Below are 12,340 nucleotides of genomic sequence, written 5' to 3' on the forward strand. Positions count from 1 at the left end.
CACTGCTTTACAGTGGTTAGTAACTAAGAGCTAATAACAAATCCAGTTGTGAAATCTGCCATTTTAACATGTTATTACTTTAAACTACAGATGTTCTGAATGTAGTTTTTTTGTTGTTTTTATTTTTTGTTTTCAAAGTTTTACACTGTTGTGTTGGTTTCCACCATGCAACAGCTCCAGTCAGCCACAATTCAAAGTATATCCCCTTCCTCTAGAGCCTCCCTCCCCTCCCCCACCCCAACCCCCTAGGTTAACACAGAAGCGCCAGATTGGCTCCCTGTCTTATACAGCACTTCTCACCAGCCATCCATTTTACACATGACAGTACATATATGTTGATGCTACTTTCTCCATTCATCCCACTCTCTCCCTCCCCCACTGTGTCCACAAGACCTTTTTCTCCATCTGCATCTCCATTCCGTTCCTGAAAATAGGTTCATCAGTATCATTTTTCTAGATTCCATATATATGCATTACGTCACACCAGTCAGAATGGCCATCATCAAAAACCTGAATGCCCTTTTATTTTGGCCTTGGAGCAATCAGTTGCAAAAAAAGATGCTAGCAAACTTTCAGAAAGCTGCTGCTGCTGCTAAGTCACTTCAGTCGTGTCCAACTCTGTGTGACCCCATAGTCGGAAGCCCACCAAGCTTCCCCGTTCCTGATGGACAATAAAGAAGGCTGAGCGCTGAAGAACTGATACTTTGCAACTGTGGTGCTGGAGAAAACTCTTGAGAGTCCCTTGGACGGCAAGCAGATCCAACCGGTCAATCTAAAGGAAATCAACCCTGACTATTCATTGGAAGGATGGATGCTAAAGCCGAAGGTCCAATACTTTGGCCACCTGACCACACAACTTGCAATCCATTGGTGTGTTAGGTGTCTAGCACAGAAGAGCATCTTGCTGCATTAAGTACAAAGATGTGGTTAGGGGAGGCTGTCCCAAGTTTTTATCCCTTCTTAAACTGTGCTCAGCTGGGGCTGAACAAAGTGGAGTCCTTGCCAGCTGACAAGGTATAAAAAGCCCTGTTCGATGTGTTCCTTTCAAGAGCCCCATACTGCTGAGAAACCACACCAGAGGTGAAATGACTTGCCCAAGGTCACCCAGCTGCAGAGTGAGGTTGGGAAGGCAATCCATGTAGTACTTTCAGCACCAATACGTAGCGAGATGAGTCTGACTGCCAAGTGGTTTTAGCAGATGCTGCAACACAGTTTGCAGTCATCACTCATTCTGCCTCCCTGCAAGGACTGTCACACAATTTGGAGGAAAATGTCATAAAAAAAAAAAACTAAATCAAAGAATCACATTGGAGTAGGGTGTTTTGTTTTTCTCCTATTTTTAAGCTTTGGGTTTATTGTGTTTTTTTAATGTTTTCGAGATTTTTCAGTGGTAAAGTGATAAAGTGTTATTATAAGAAGACTTACAAAATTCTTTCATTTTTCATAGCAAACAAAATCTGAGCAATGTTCAGTTAACCTGGAGAGCAAACAGCTACTTGCAGTCTCATTGCTCTCTGTCCTTCTGCATCTGAGTTTACCGATAGAACTGACCCCCTTCCCACCCAGCTCCACCTTCCTCTCTACGCTTTCGAGTTTCTGCTCCACACCCTGTAGCTTCTCTCCAGCAGGCACCAGCAGTCTTTCAGTCCAACCACTCACTGACTTTGAATTCTCCTCTTGCCTTCAGGCTAGCGCTTCACGTTTCTCTTTCTTCTCCTCCTAGAATCCACGTTCTCTGCCTGACTCCCAAACACTACTGACCTCCAAACACTTGGCCTCTCCAAACCCTTCAGACTTCAGTCCACATTCTTCTGGGATGATCCATCTGAGTATACCAATAACCTGTATATCGATCCTGTGCTGGCTTCTTTTCTGGACCTCAGACTGGAAGATCCAACTCTTTGCAGTATTCTGAAGTATTTCAAACTTCACATGGTCCAAACTGAACTCACATGTCCAAAAGCTGTTTCCTCCATAGTCTAAGACTGGATGTCATTGCTATTGTTTAGTTGCTAAGTCGTGTCTGACCCTTTTGCAACCCCATGGACTGTAGCCCATCTGGCTCCTGTGTTCACGGGATTTCCCAGGCAAGAATACTGGAGTGGGTTGCCATTTACTTCTCCAGGGGATCTTCCCAATCCAGGGATTGAACCTTCATCTCCTGCATTGGTAGGTGAATTGTTTACCTCTTAGCCCCTAGGAAAGCCCAAGACTAGATGTACCACATTGCTAACTATCCAGTTACTTGGGCCAGGAACTCGGAGTCATTGTTAATCCTAACTGATGCTCACAAGTATCACCTCCATAACATACACACACATACATGACCTAAACACACACACACAAACCACACACATGCTTTCTCTCTTACACATATTTGCACACATGCGTACTGCATACACATGCTTCATTCATGCACACACATGTGTACCCATACGCTTTCTCTCCTACAAACACATGTACACACGTATACACACACACACACACAAACCCCATATGCAAAGGCCAAGTCCTGTCAATTTTGCTTCTCTATCCTCCCCACCTCTCCAGCCCTCCTATCATAGCCCTTGAGCCGAGACCCTCATCATTGCTTACCTGACTATTGGGAGAACTTCCTAACTGTTCTCCCTCCTTCCTTTAAACCTAAGCTTGATATCAAAGCCAGAGGTATGTCTCTAAAATGGAAATCAAGCATAGTTCTCCCCTTTTGCACATTTCCACATGTCCTATTTTCTGTAGAATAAAATCCAAGCTCATAGACATGGCCATCAAGAGCCTCCTTGACCTGACTCTGAAGTCCCTTCATTAATTTCCACAAGAAATTCTCTACCAATGCGCACCTTGATATCAATTACTTCACTGAAGATCCAGGCATAATTTATGTCAATAGCAAACTAGTAATTCCATAAAAGTTTGATGGAAAGGTGATCTGTGAAAGACATTTAAAACACATCATTTAGTCATACCAAACTACCCTACCCTCCATTGTCATAGCATTTAACTAATTGAATGACATTGGTAAGAGAGGATATGCAACTACAGTAAAGAATTGGGAAATTCTTTATGCAGTGACATAGATATACAGTAATTTATTTAACCAGCCCCCTACTGCTGAAAATAAGCTTAGTTACCAAGCTTTCCAATCAATATTATTAGAATATCAGTGCGTCCGCCCTAGGGAGAAGGGATTAAAGAAGGGTGAGGGTGAAAGTGGGAAGATTTTTTATAAAGCAATAGATCAGCTAAGAGACAAACTTGTGAAAATGGAGATGGAGATGAGATATTTAAGGACCTAGAGGCCTTGACCTTAAGAAATGTAGTACTCTGGAAGAGATACAATAACAATTTCAAAGCGTTCATTTATTGAACACACATGCATTGTCCACCTGCTATATCTCTGGGGGTTCTGTCAAGCCATGCAGATCTAGTGTGGAGTAAACCTGTAGCCAGTCTCTGCCTGTATGGAATTTCAACCTAAAGAAGAAAGATAAGCGAATATGTCAAGAGCAGCTAACCTGTCTGGAGTACAGGGTGGGGAGGGGGCTTTTCAGTAAGGAGATTCACTAAGCAAGTGGTTCCGGAAGGAGGAAAGTCATTGACTCTGTGGTCCTCTGAGTGTGGTCCTGACCCGCAGCAGGCATGTGATCTGGGAATTTGTTAGAAGTGCACAGCTTCAGATCCCACCCCAGATCTCATGAACGAGAAACTCTGGAGCCAGGCAGAGCCCACAGTCTGGTCTTTACAAGTCCTTGGGGCCATCCTTACATAGCTAGCCTGGGAACTACTGCCTAGAAAACCAAAAGATGCAGGAGCAACTTTGCTTGTCTGATGCCGGCCTAGAAAGGTTTAAGACAGGAAGTGACCTTTGAACCAGGTCTTCAAAGGAGAGTGAGAATTTTTCCACGGAAGAAGCCAAGCTGGCCAGGAACATTCTAGGGATTTCAGGAGTTTGTACTTTTGAGCCAGCTTACAGTACCACCACCATCGTATTTCCTAAATGAATTTGGCATGAAGTGACTTAGGCACAGTTATTCATTGCATGCTGCAAAGAATTTAAATGTTCATCATCAGATGACTTCTTGAATAAACTCCAAGTCATACATGTAAATGAGTTCTATCCCTCTCTTTAGAAAAGGAGAGGGCTGTGTCTGCTAGTGTGGGGTTGAACTTCAAAATCTAGTACTGAGTACCAAAAAGAAGGTGCAAATCACATATATGTCATGCTGTGTGTGTGTGTGTATGTGTGTGTGTGTGTGCTCATTTGCTCAGTCGTGTCCGACTCTTTGCAACCCCATGGACTGTATCCCACCAGGCTCCTCTATCCATGGGATTTCCCAGGCAAGAATGCTGAAGTGGGTTGCCATTTCCTTCTCCAGAGGATCTTCCAGGGATTGAACCCGCATCTCCTGAGCCTCCTGAATTGGCAGGCAGATTCTTTGCCACTGAGACACCTGGGAAGCCACTGGTAGATCATCTAAATCATGCTACTTTTGCATGAAAAAATGTGACTGTGTTCATGCTTGCAGTACTGCAGACAGACACAAGAACCAGGAAATTGGCTCTCTGGTGGGGAATTCAGGATGCAGGACAGGAATGGGAGGGAGATTTTCATAGGATACAACTTGGCATCTTTTCATTTTTGATCTATGTGCATAGGTTCTAAGAAATGGGCAAGGTAGTTCATCCCAGGCACGAACAAGTAGTGGAGTCAGGGGAAGGCTCTGGTCTGTTCTGAGGGCCTCCAAGTAGTGTCCCCCCATCAGTCTCACCCCTTTAACACCTCCTGGGGAATTTCACAGGTGGGGGATGTGACAGGGAGGGGTGTTCGGTGTTATAATTACTGCTTTCGGTACCTTTTTTTTTCTCTAACAGGATGTGCTGCTTGGGGCCAAAACCCTGGTCAAAGTCAGAATGAAGCTGCTGTTCGCGGTACTCCCTCTGAGTTCCCGGTATTTGGGAAATGGTCAGTGAACAGTACCGGCCAGTGTGCAAGAGTTGAGAGGAGAACCCAAGAACCATTGCGGTGGGAAGGGGGGCCCGGGGGGCTCCATTCAGAAAAAGAACAATTGGTGGTTTCAGGCAGCTGAGGTGAGAGTAGGCAGAAAATGAAACAGCCTATGGTGGTGGTGGGGGGGGTGGGGAAACACTGACCCTTGCCTCTATCCAAAAAAGGAAAAAAAAAAAATAGGTGCAAACCAGTGGTCTTTAGTACACAGTGCTTCTTCCTTTAGCAGTTCTTAGCACTCTCAAAAAAAGAGATCTCACCACCTCTTGTCTGCCCCAGCTTCCTCACTTCCCTGGAAGGAGAAGGAAGTCAGCTTTATCAAGTGCCAAGTATAAACCCAGTTTATTTTAAGACCCCTCTTGGATAGCACACTTAATTGTCTCCAAAACCCTTCTAGGATAACATCCCCCTTTACAGACATGGAAATGGAAGCTTAGAAGAGCAATGTGACTTGCCCAAAGTTGCAAGAGTGAAACCATGTTTAGAATCCAAGTCTGAGGCTACAATTTCTACCACCCTGATTTTATGCTACCCTGGGCTATGGAACGATCCCTTCCAAGGCTCAGAAGTCACTCATCCTTGAGCTCCATGGGCCCAGACTTGGACCCCTGGATTTGAAAGCCGCAGAGTATACAGTGATCTTTGCAAGCAGACAAAAGAATTCACCCAGGAAATTCTATTTAAGATAGGGAAAGGATTCCCATTTTATCTGCTTGGGTAACCACAGTTTGTATTTGATTCTGTAAAAATACCGGTTTATCAAGTCAATGGACTTGATGGTGACCTGATGGCAATCTCCCATCCATCCATCACAAGAGTGTTCTGTTTGCACATTGCCCAACAGCTGGGTCCACACGACTCCCCAGCTCTATGAACTGTGTCAAGACAAAGGCTGGCTTGGAAAGGATCTGACCTTCTCTGGGGCTTAAAAAAGGGGGTGGGGGGTTTTAAACTAAAAGGCACCTTGACTCCAGTAAGAAAAGGAGTATCTCAGATTTGCTTGTTGAGTCATTCAGCAAGGTTCATTGAGGACCTACTATGTGCCAAAGATATCAAGATGACCAAGAGACAGTTCCGGTCTTTACAAGTCTTTCATGGTTTCAATATAACACATGTATAACACTGAGAGATAAATTGTAAAAAGAGATACCTCAACAAGAGCTAGAGAGCACAGAGGAGTAAGTGGTGAATCCTTCGTAAGATTGGAGAGGTGGGACAGGGAGTGGAAGGGAAGGAATTGTGAGAAGTTTTAACAGGAGGTGGGCTTGGTGATGAGCCTGGCAGGACATAGAGAAGGACACTCCAGGTAGAGACAAAAGCAGGACCAAGCTTTTGGAGGCTTGAAAATTCATTTTTATGCAGGGATGATGTTCATGGAGCTGGAAGCTGTCTCCAATTCTTGTCCCTGCTCTGAACTTACTATATAATACTAGACATCTCATTTCGTCTCTCTGATTTGCAGTCCCGAGTGTAACTGGTGTACATTGTAAAAGCCGAAGAAAGAGAGAGACAGAGCCCTGTCTCACTGTCTCAGTTTGAAGCAGGAAGGGATACAGAATTACGTGTCCCAGAGGGTCCCGCCTGAGTTTAGCACCACGTATAGTCATCTCTGCCTAAAAACACTTGTGTTTGAGTCAAAGGCCACAGAGTAAGGGTTCCAAGGTTAGCTGGAGTCTGTCATTCACACTGCCCTGTGTCTCCTGTATCTGGTAAATTTCTTCAGAAAACAGGAAGTAAAATAAAAGGGGTTAGACAACTGAGAACAGCTGATTGCTGGTGCTCGGGAAGAGCTGGAAGAGGGACTTCTCCCTTAGCCTCATGTTGGCTTCTCTGACTGTACCACCTGCAACCTCCCTCTATTATGACCAGACTCAGCTTCAACATCAACTCTTTCTGCATCCCTTCCCCAATCCACAGAGACAGGTCAGGTTAGGGTCAGGTACTATGCATCTATGCTTCCCAGCCCTCCATGCTTCTTTCATTATAGCCTTTATCACGCTGAATTGTAATTGTCCACTAACATTTTAGCATTTCTCATCAGACTGTTGGTTTCACTAGGACAGCCATCATGTCTCCTTTCTACGCCCTCGTCTGTTTCCTAACATGGAAAAAGTAACTGTTGACTGTGAATAAGTGAATGAGAAAATGAGAGAATGGAGGATGGTCAGTTCAGTTCAGTCCAGTCACTCAGTCGTGTCCGACTCTGCAACCCCATGGAAGATGGTCAGCAAATGGCAATTAGCACAAAGTGGTCAAAAAGATTAGTTCCTCAGAGCATGAATGATACCCTGGGATTCCAGTGTGAGGGGGTGCAGAGGACGTCCTAGTCAAAGAAGGACTGTATTACAGCTCTTGTTGAGACCATATTTCATCTCCCAATGCTGGGATTTTGAAAATCCAGGTGGGTTTTTTGGCCATTTTCTATAAGAATCAAAAGGTATAATTTATTCCTATCCTCAACAGTTATTTTCAGATGGCCGGGGCAAAAGAGTTTTAGAAAACATGAAAGATTTTTTTTGTTGTTTTTTAAGAAAAAATAAGCCATTATTTAACACATGAGATGGCTGTGTTAAACGGCTCAGGGAAAATTGAGATGGACCTCAATTGAGCCACCGGAATAAGTGGAGAAGTCAAGGCAGAATGGGCTGATGAGGAAATTGATGATGTTCTTGATGATGATAATTATAATGATGGTGAGAGTCATCAATATTTTGAGCAAATGTTCTACATTCATTATCTTGTTTATCCCTCACAACAACCTAAAGAGGTGGGCAGTATTCTTATCTTATTCTTCATATGAAGAAAATCAAACTCAGAAAGGTTAAATAATTGCTCAGGATCACACAGTTCATAAGAAGGATAACCAGAAGTTAAACCCGAGTCTGACTCCAAAGCTCATTCAGCTAAAACAGGCTGTTCCACCACCCACGTTTCTCTTCTGGGTTAATATTCTCTTAGGTTCTTGACATTCTCATCCTATTATGGTTTCTATCCTGAATAACAGAGTCATTGCTAAGAAGAAATAGACTTCATATCAAACTTATTCCCTGGAAGTAGGTCAAAATACTCCTGACTACCCACACTGACTTCATTTCATCCTCATATTCCAAAATAAAAGACTGCTGTTACATAGCAGTCAGCACCCAAAACCTGATTTCAGAAGATAGAAGGTAAGACCAGATGTGCTAGGATTAATCTAGACTTCAGAGAGGGCATATCATAAGACCCATGAACAAAGGAATTTTCATATAAATCCCATCAGGTCTTCTCGCTGTTCTTTATCTAACGGTACCCTTGAAAGCCTTTCTTAAACTTTTTCAAATCCTTTCTTTGGAAAAGATAATTATATTAGGTGCCTGATCATTTCCAGGGAATGTAATCACTATAGTCTTAACTAATTGCCAGCTCTTCAAAGACAGGAAATATGACCATTAATTCTCATTTACCTAAAAGCCAGGAGATGGGATAGTCTCATTAATTTAATAGTCTGGTGAATTAAAAAAGACTAGAGATAGCAAAAGACGGATTTGTAGATTTCCAGATTGTAGACTACAGTAGAACACAGTACATTTAACCTCATATGAAATAATAATGTTTTACAGCTTACAGAGGACTCTGAAGAACACTACCAAATAGGATACACCAATACCATAAGGGAGATAACAGGATTATCTGCATTAAACATAGAAAATCCTAGATAGATTTAATTATGTTTCCCAGGTCACGCAGCAAACGGGAAGCAGAACTGGAATCTGAGCTGTGTCTCCTAACTCCTCACTCTGTGAGCAATGTCCTGCCCCATATTTTTTTATCATTCTTTCTTTCTAGCCAAGGCAAGCATAGTCAACATGGATAGACAAGCTGAACTTACAATGAGCAAGTCATACAGAAGTGCAGCTAGTCATCTGTCTTGGTACAAAGCAAATATGAAATCTTTATTACCGAATATAGATAGTTTAGAAGCTCTTTGAATGCAACGGCCACATCCTGTGGACTTGTTTATGCCTGGAGCTCAGCAGAGTGAATGTTTGTTGAATACAGCAACTAATATGTTACTATTCTATTTGGATAATAACGTGTTTAGGGGGAGTCCTGAGCTATGAGCCAACTCTCTTCCAATTAATTACTCTATCGAGTCAAATCAAATCAAGAGCTCCTATTTGGGCTGAAAACATTCCTGAAAAGAAACCTTCATGACCTTTCACCTAGCACCGTCATCTGGTGCTGTCAGGAGATGTCTCCTTGAGAGTAAGAAAAAAAGTACTAAGTGACATCAGGCTGAAGACATCAGAGCCTCATGTGGATCAGCCAGTGGGTACCAAACCAAAGTCTGGCTTCCAGCCACAGCTTGCATTTACATTCAGAACACACAAGATGTCCCTAAAAGAACCAGAGGATCAGTCTAGAGTTACCCCCAGCCTCCTGAAGATGCCCTCAGCCATGGAGCACTGACAAAGCTCCCGTGAGGACAAAAGACAAGACCACACTTTCAGAGAGGACCAGTTTCCATCCCTGCTGTTGACCACTGACCACAGCTCATGCTGGGTGCCCGTAGGTCAATACAAATGGGATGAATGGCCAAAGGCTTGAGTTTCAGACTTTCAGGTCGTGATTTTAAAATCTTGATTTTGCTAGCTGTATGACCTTGGGCAAGTTAATTAACCTCTTTGAGCCTTAAATTCTTCTTCTGTATAATGAATGGGCACAAAGATTACACGAGATAATGTGTGTAAAGCACCCAATGCATTGTAATGGAGCTGAATTGCATACAACATGTAGAAGTTACATATAGTTCAAATTACCATTGAGAATCCCTTAAATCGCCCAGAAAGGGCAATATATATTTTCTTCTATATATAACTTACCACAGTAAAATAAACATATAAATATATGATATATGTAGTAGTCAGTATATATGTAAGAAATGTGTAGATATATAATTTTACAGTATTATAACTACATACAAAAGAGTACATGGTTGAATTTGCATGGGTTAAGTAGACATAGGGGAAAACTCTACTCTAAATAGAAGTTGAGCATTTATGATGTTACTTTCCTGGGGGGGGGCGGGTCACAGAAGCAAAGAAGCACAAATGACTAATAATAGTGAATTAAGCATATTCCCTAATCAGGGCTCTCTTCTAAGTTCTATTTCATGTTTCTTCATTTAATCTTCACAACAACCCTACAATGTGGTTTCTATTATTATCCCCATTATAAAGATGAGGAAACTAAAGAACAGAGAAGTTGAGTAACTTTAAAAAGTCAACACAGAGTCTGGCCCACAGAGGAGATTGTAGCCTAGGTATATAGACGAACTAAAACTAAAATTGATACTACAGAAACACGTGTAGAATGACAGTCTGAACGGATAAAAATGAAGGACGAAGGAGTGACACAGATGACAATCCATAAAATTAGGGTCTCAGAGCTAAAAGGACCCTGAATACACCTAGTCATGTAAGGGAAGGAGAGTTCACTGCAGGGTCAGCAGTTCAGAAAGGACATTCTGAAGGTGAGCCCTAAGCTGTGCCTTGAAGAATGAACTTTCCTAATCAGGCAGTAAGAAAATGGAAGCAAGAGCATGTATGTTGATTATGGGGTGCAAAACTGGAGGCAGGGACATGACACTTTGTTTTGTGGACATATATGAAAATCCTGGTTGTAGCTATGAAGGGAAAGGACAGGGGTGGTGTGGAAAATAGACCAAGGTCATATTATGTTGGCCTCTGGGGTAACACTGCAAGGAATTTGACTATGGACCTTAAGGACCCTCTGAAGACTCCTGAATCATGGAGCAAAAAGATAAAAAAGGTATTTGGGTAGATCAATCCTGCTGCTGCTGCTGCTAAGTCACCTCAGTCGTGTCCAACCCTGTGTGACCCCATAGACGGAAGCCCACCAGGCCCCCCCGTCCCTGGGATTCTCCAGGCAAGAACACTGGAGTGGGCTGCCATCTCCTTCTCCAATGTGTACCCCTAGCCTAATATGTTTGGGCCATCAAGCCAGTTGTACTGGCCCTCCCCAAGACACAGCTAAAAAGAGTTCTTTGGAGGTCATTTTTACTCAGCAAGCAAATAGTTAGACAAATATGTCTTCTTTCAGGATGAATCTGGACTTTCCAAGCCCCTGGCGGACATCTTCACACACAACCCACAGGGCTTCTGCTGAATGTCCTTTGTAGCTAATGACACAGTCATTTCTGGCATCTTACGGTGGCGCTTTCTTTTCATTGCGCCTGGTAAATTAAGTCTCCTGGAAAACACCTTCCCTGAACCTTCTCCCCTACACTTAACTCTCCATTTTCACTGTTTCCCCAAATTGAATTTATATGTGTACTTGGCAAATGGTTGACAGAGATGTAAACCTTGTCTACAGAGACATCCTGACTCCTGGTACCTGGAGCTTTCATACTAAAATAAAGTGTTTTGTCCCCAGTATCTCCTTAGTATAGTCATCCCACTTTTAAAAAGATCCACCAATTTAGGCAAGTTTATTTTGCAAAGCTAAGAACACAAAAATTTAATCAAATGGATCCCAGGTCATTTTAAAGAAATCGAAGGTAACAGCACTAAATAGCTCCTGTGTTGCACTGCAATGCCTGTTGGCAAAGTGTGATATTTTCATCAGCCCTGTTTATTTGAGAAGAAAAAGTGTAAATCCTTTGGCCTGGAATTTCAGGTTCCTTATATTCGATTCAAAATTACCTCTGTAAAACTTCATTCGTTCCCACATGTGGCACATGGGAAAATCTCAACAAGTGGTATCTTTGAATTTCAAATACATAGTCAGTGATTATTTAGTTATTTTACATACCTCTTAGCACAGTACATAAGAATAGCTCCCTGTAAACACACACGAACTTGAATTCTCTCATTCTAGTTCAAATAGATGCATATAAGCACGATCATATTAATTAAAACTATATCACAGATATTTCTTTTGCAAAGCAGTTTTTTTTTCCTGACCCCAAAGCTCATAAAGAAATAGCATTTAAGGTTGAAAAAGCTAGAGCTTAATCATCTGCCACCTTCTTCATAGTTTATCAGTTACTAAACAAGTAAGCCTAGTAAGTGATTCATTGTTGTCAAGTGCATGGATGTGTGGCAGGAGGCGGGGTAGTGTGGGATAGGAAAGTCATTTAATCAAAGAAAGAAAAAGAAAAAAATTAAAAGAGTCCAAGCTGAGTGAAAAGTTAAAATCGTGTTGTTCTTTCTAAGCAGCAATCGTGGTTTGTTCTCAGTTTAGATGGTGGGGCTTTTAAATTACCCGAGATACCGGAACACCCATCAAAGAAAGAAAATCTCATTAAATACGCTCCAATTAACCTCCTTA

The sequence above is a fragment of the Moschus berezovskii genome, chromosome 16, assembly GCF_049115385.1.
Source record: "Moschus berezovskii isolate FMDL1 chromosome 16, NW_MosBer_1.0, whole genome shotgun sequence".
Taxonomy (NCBI): domain Eukaryota; kingdom Metazoa; phylum Chordata; class Mammalia; order Artiodactyla; family Moschidae; genus Moschus; species Moschus berezovskii.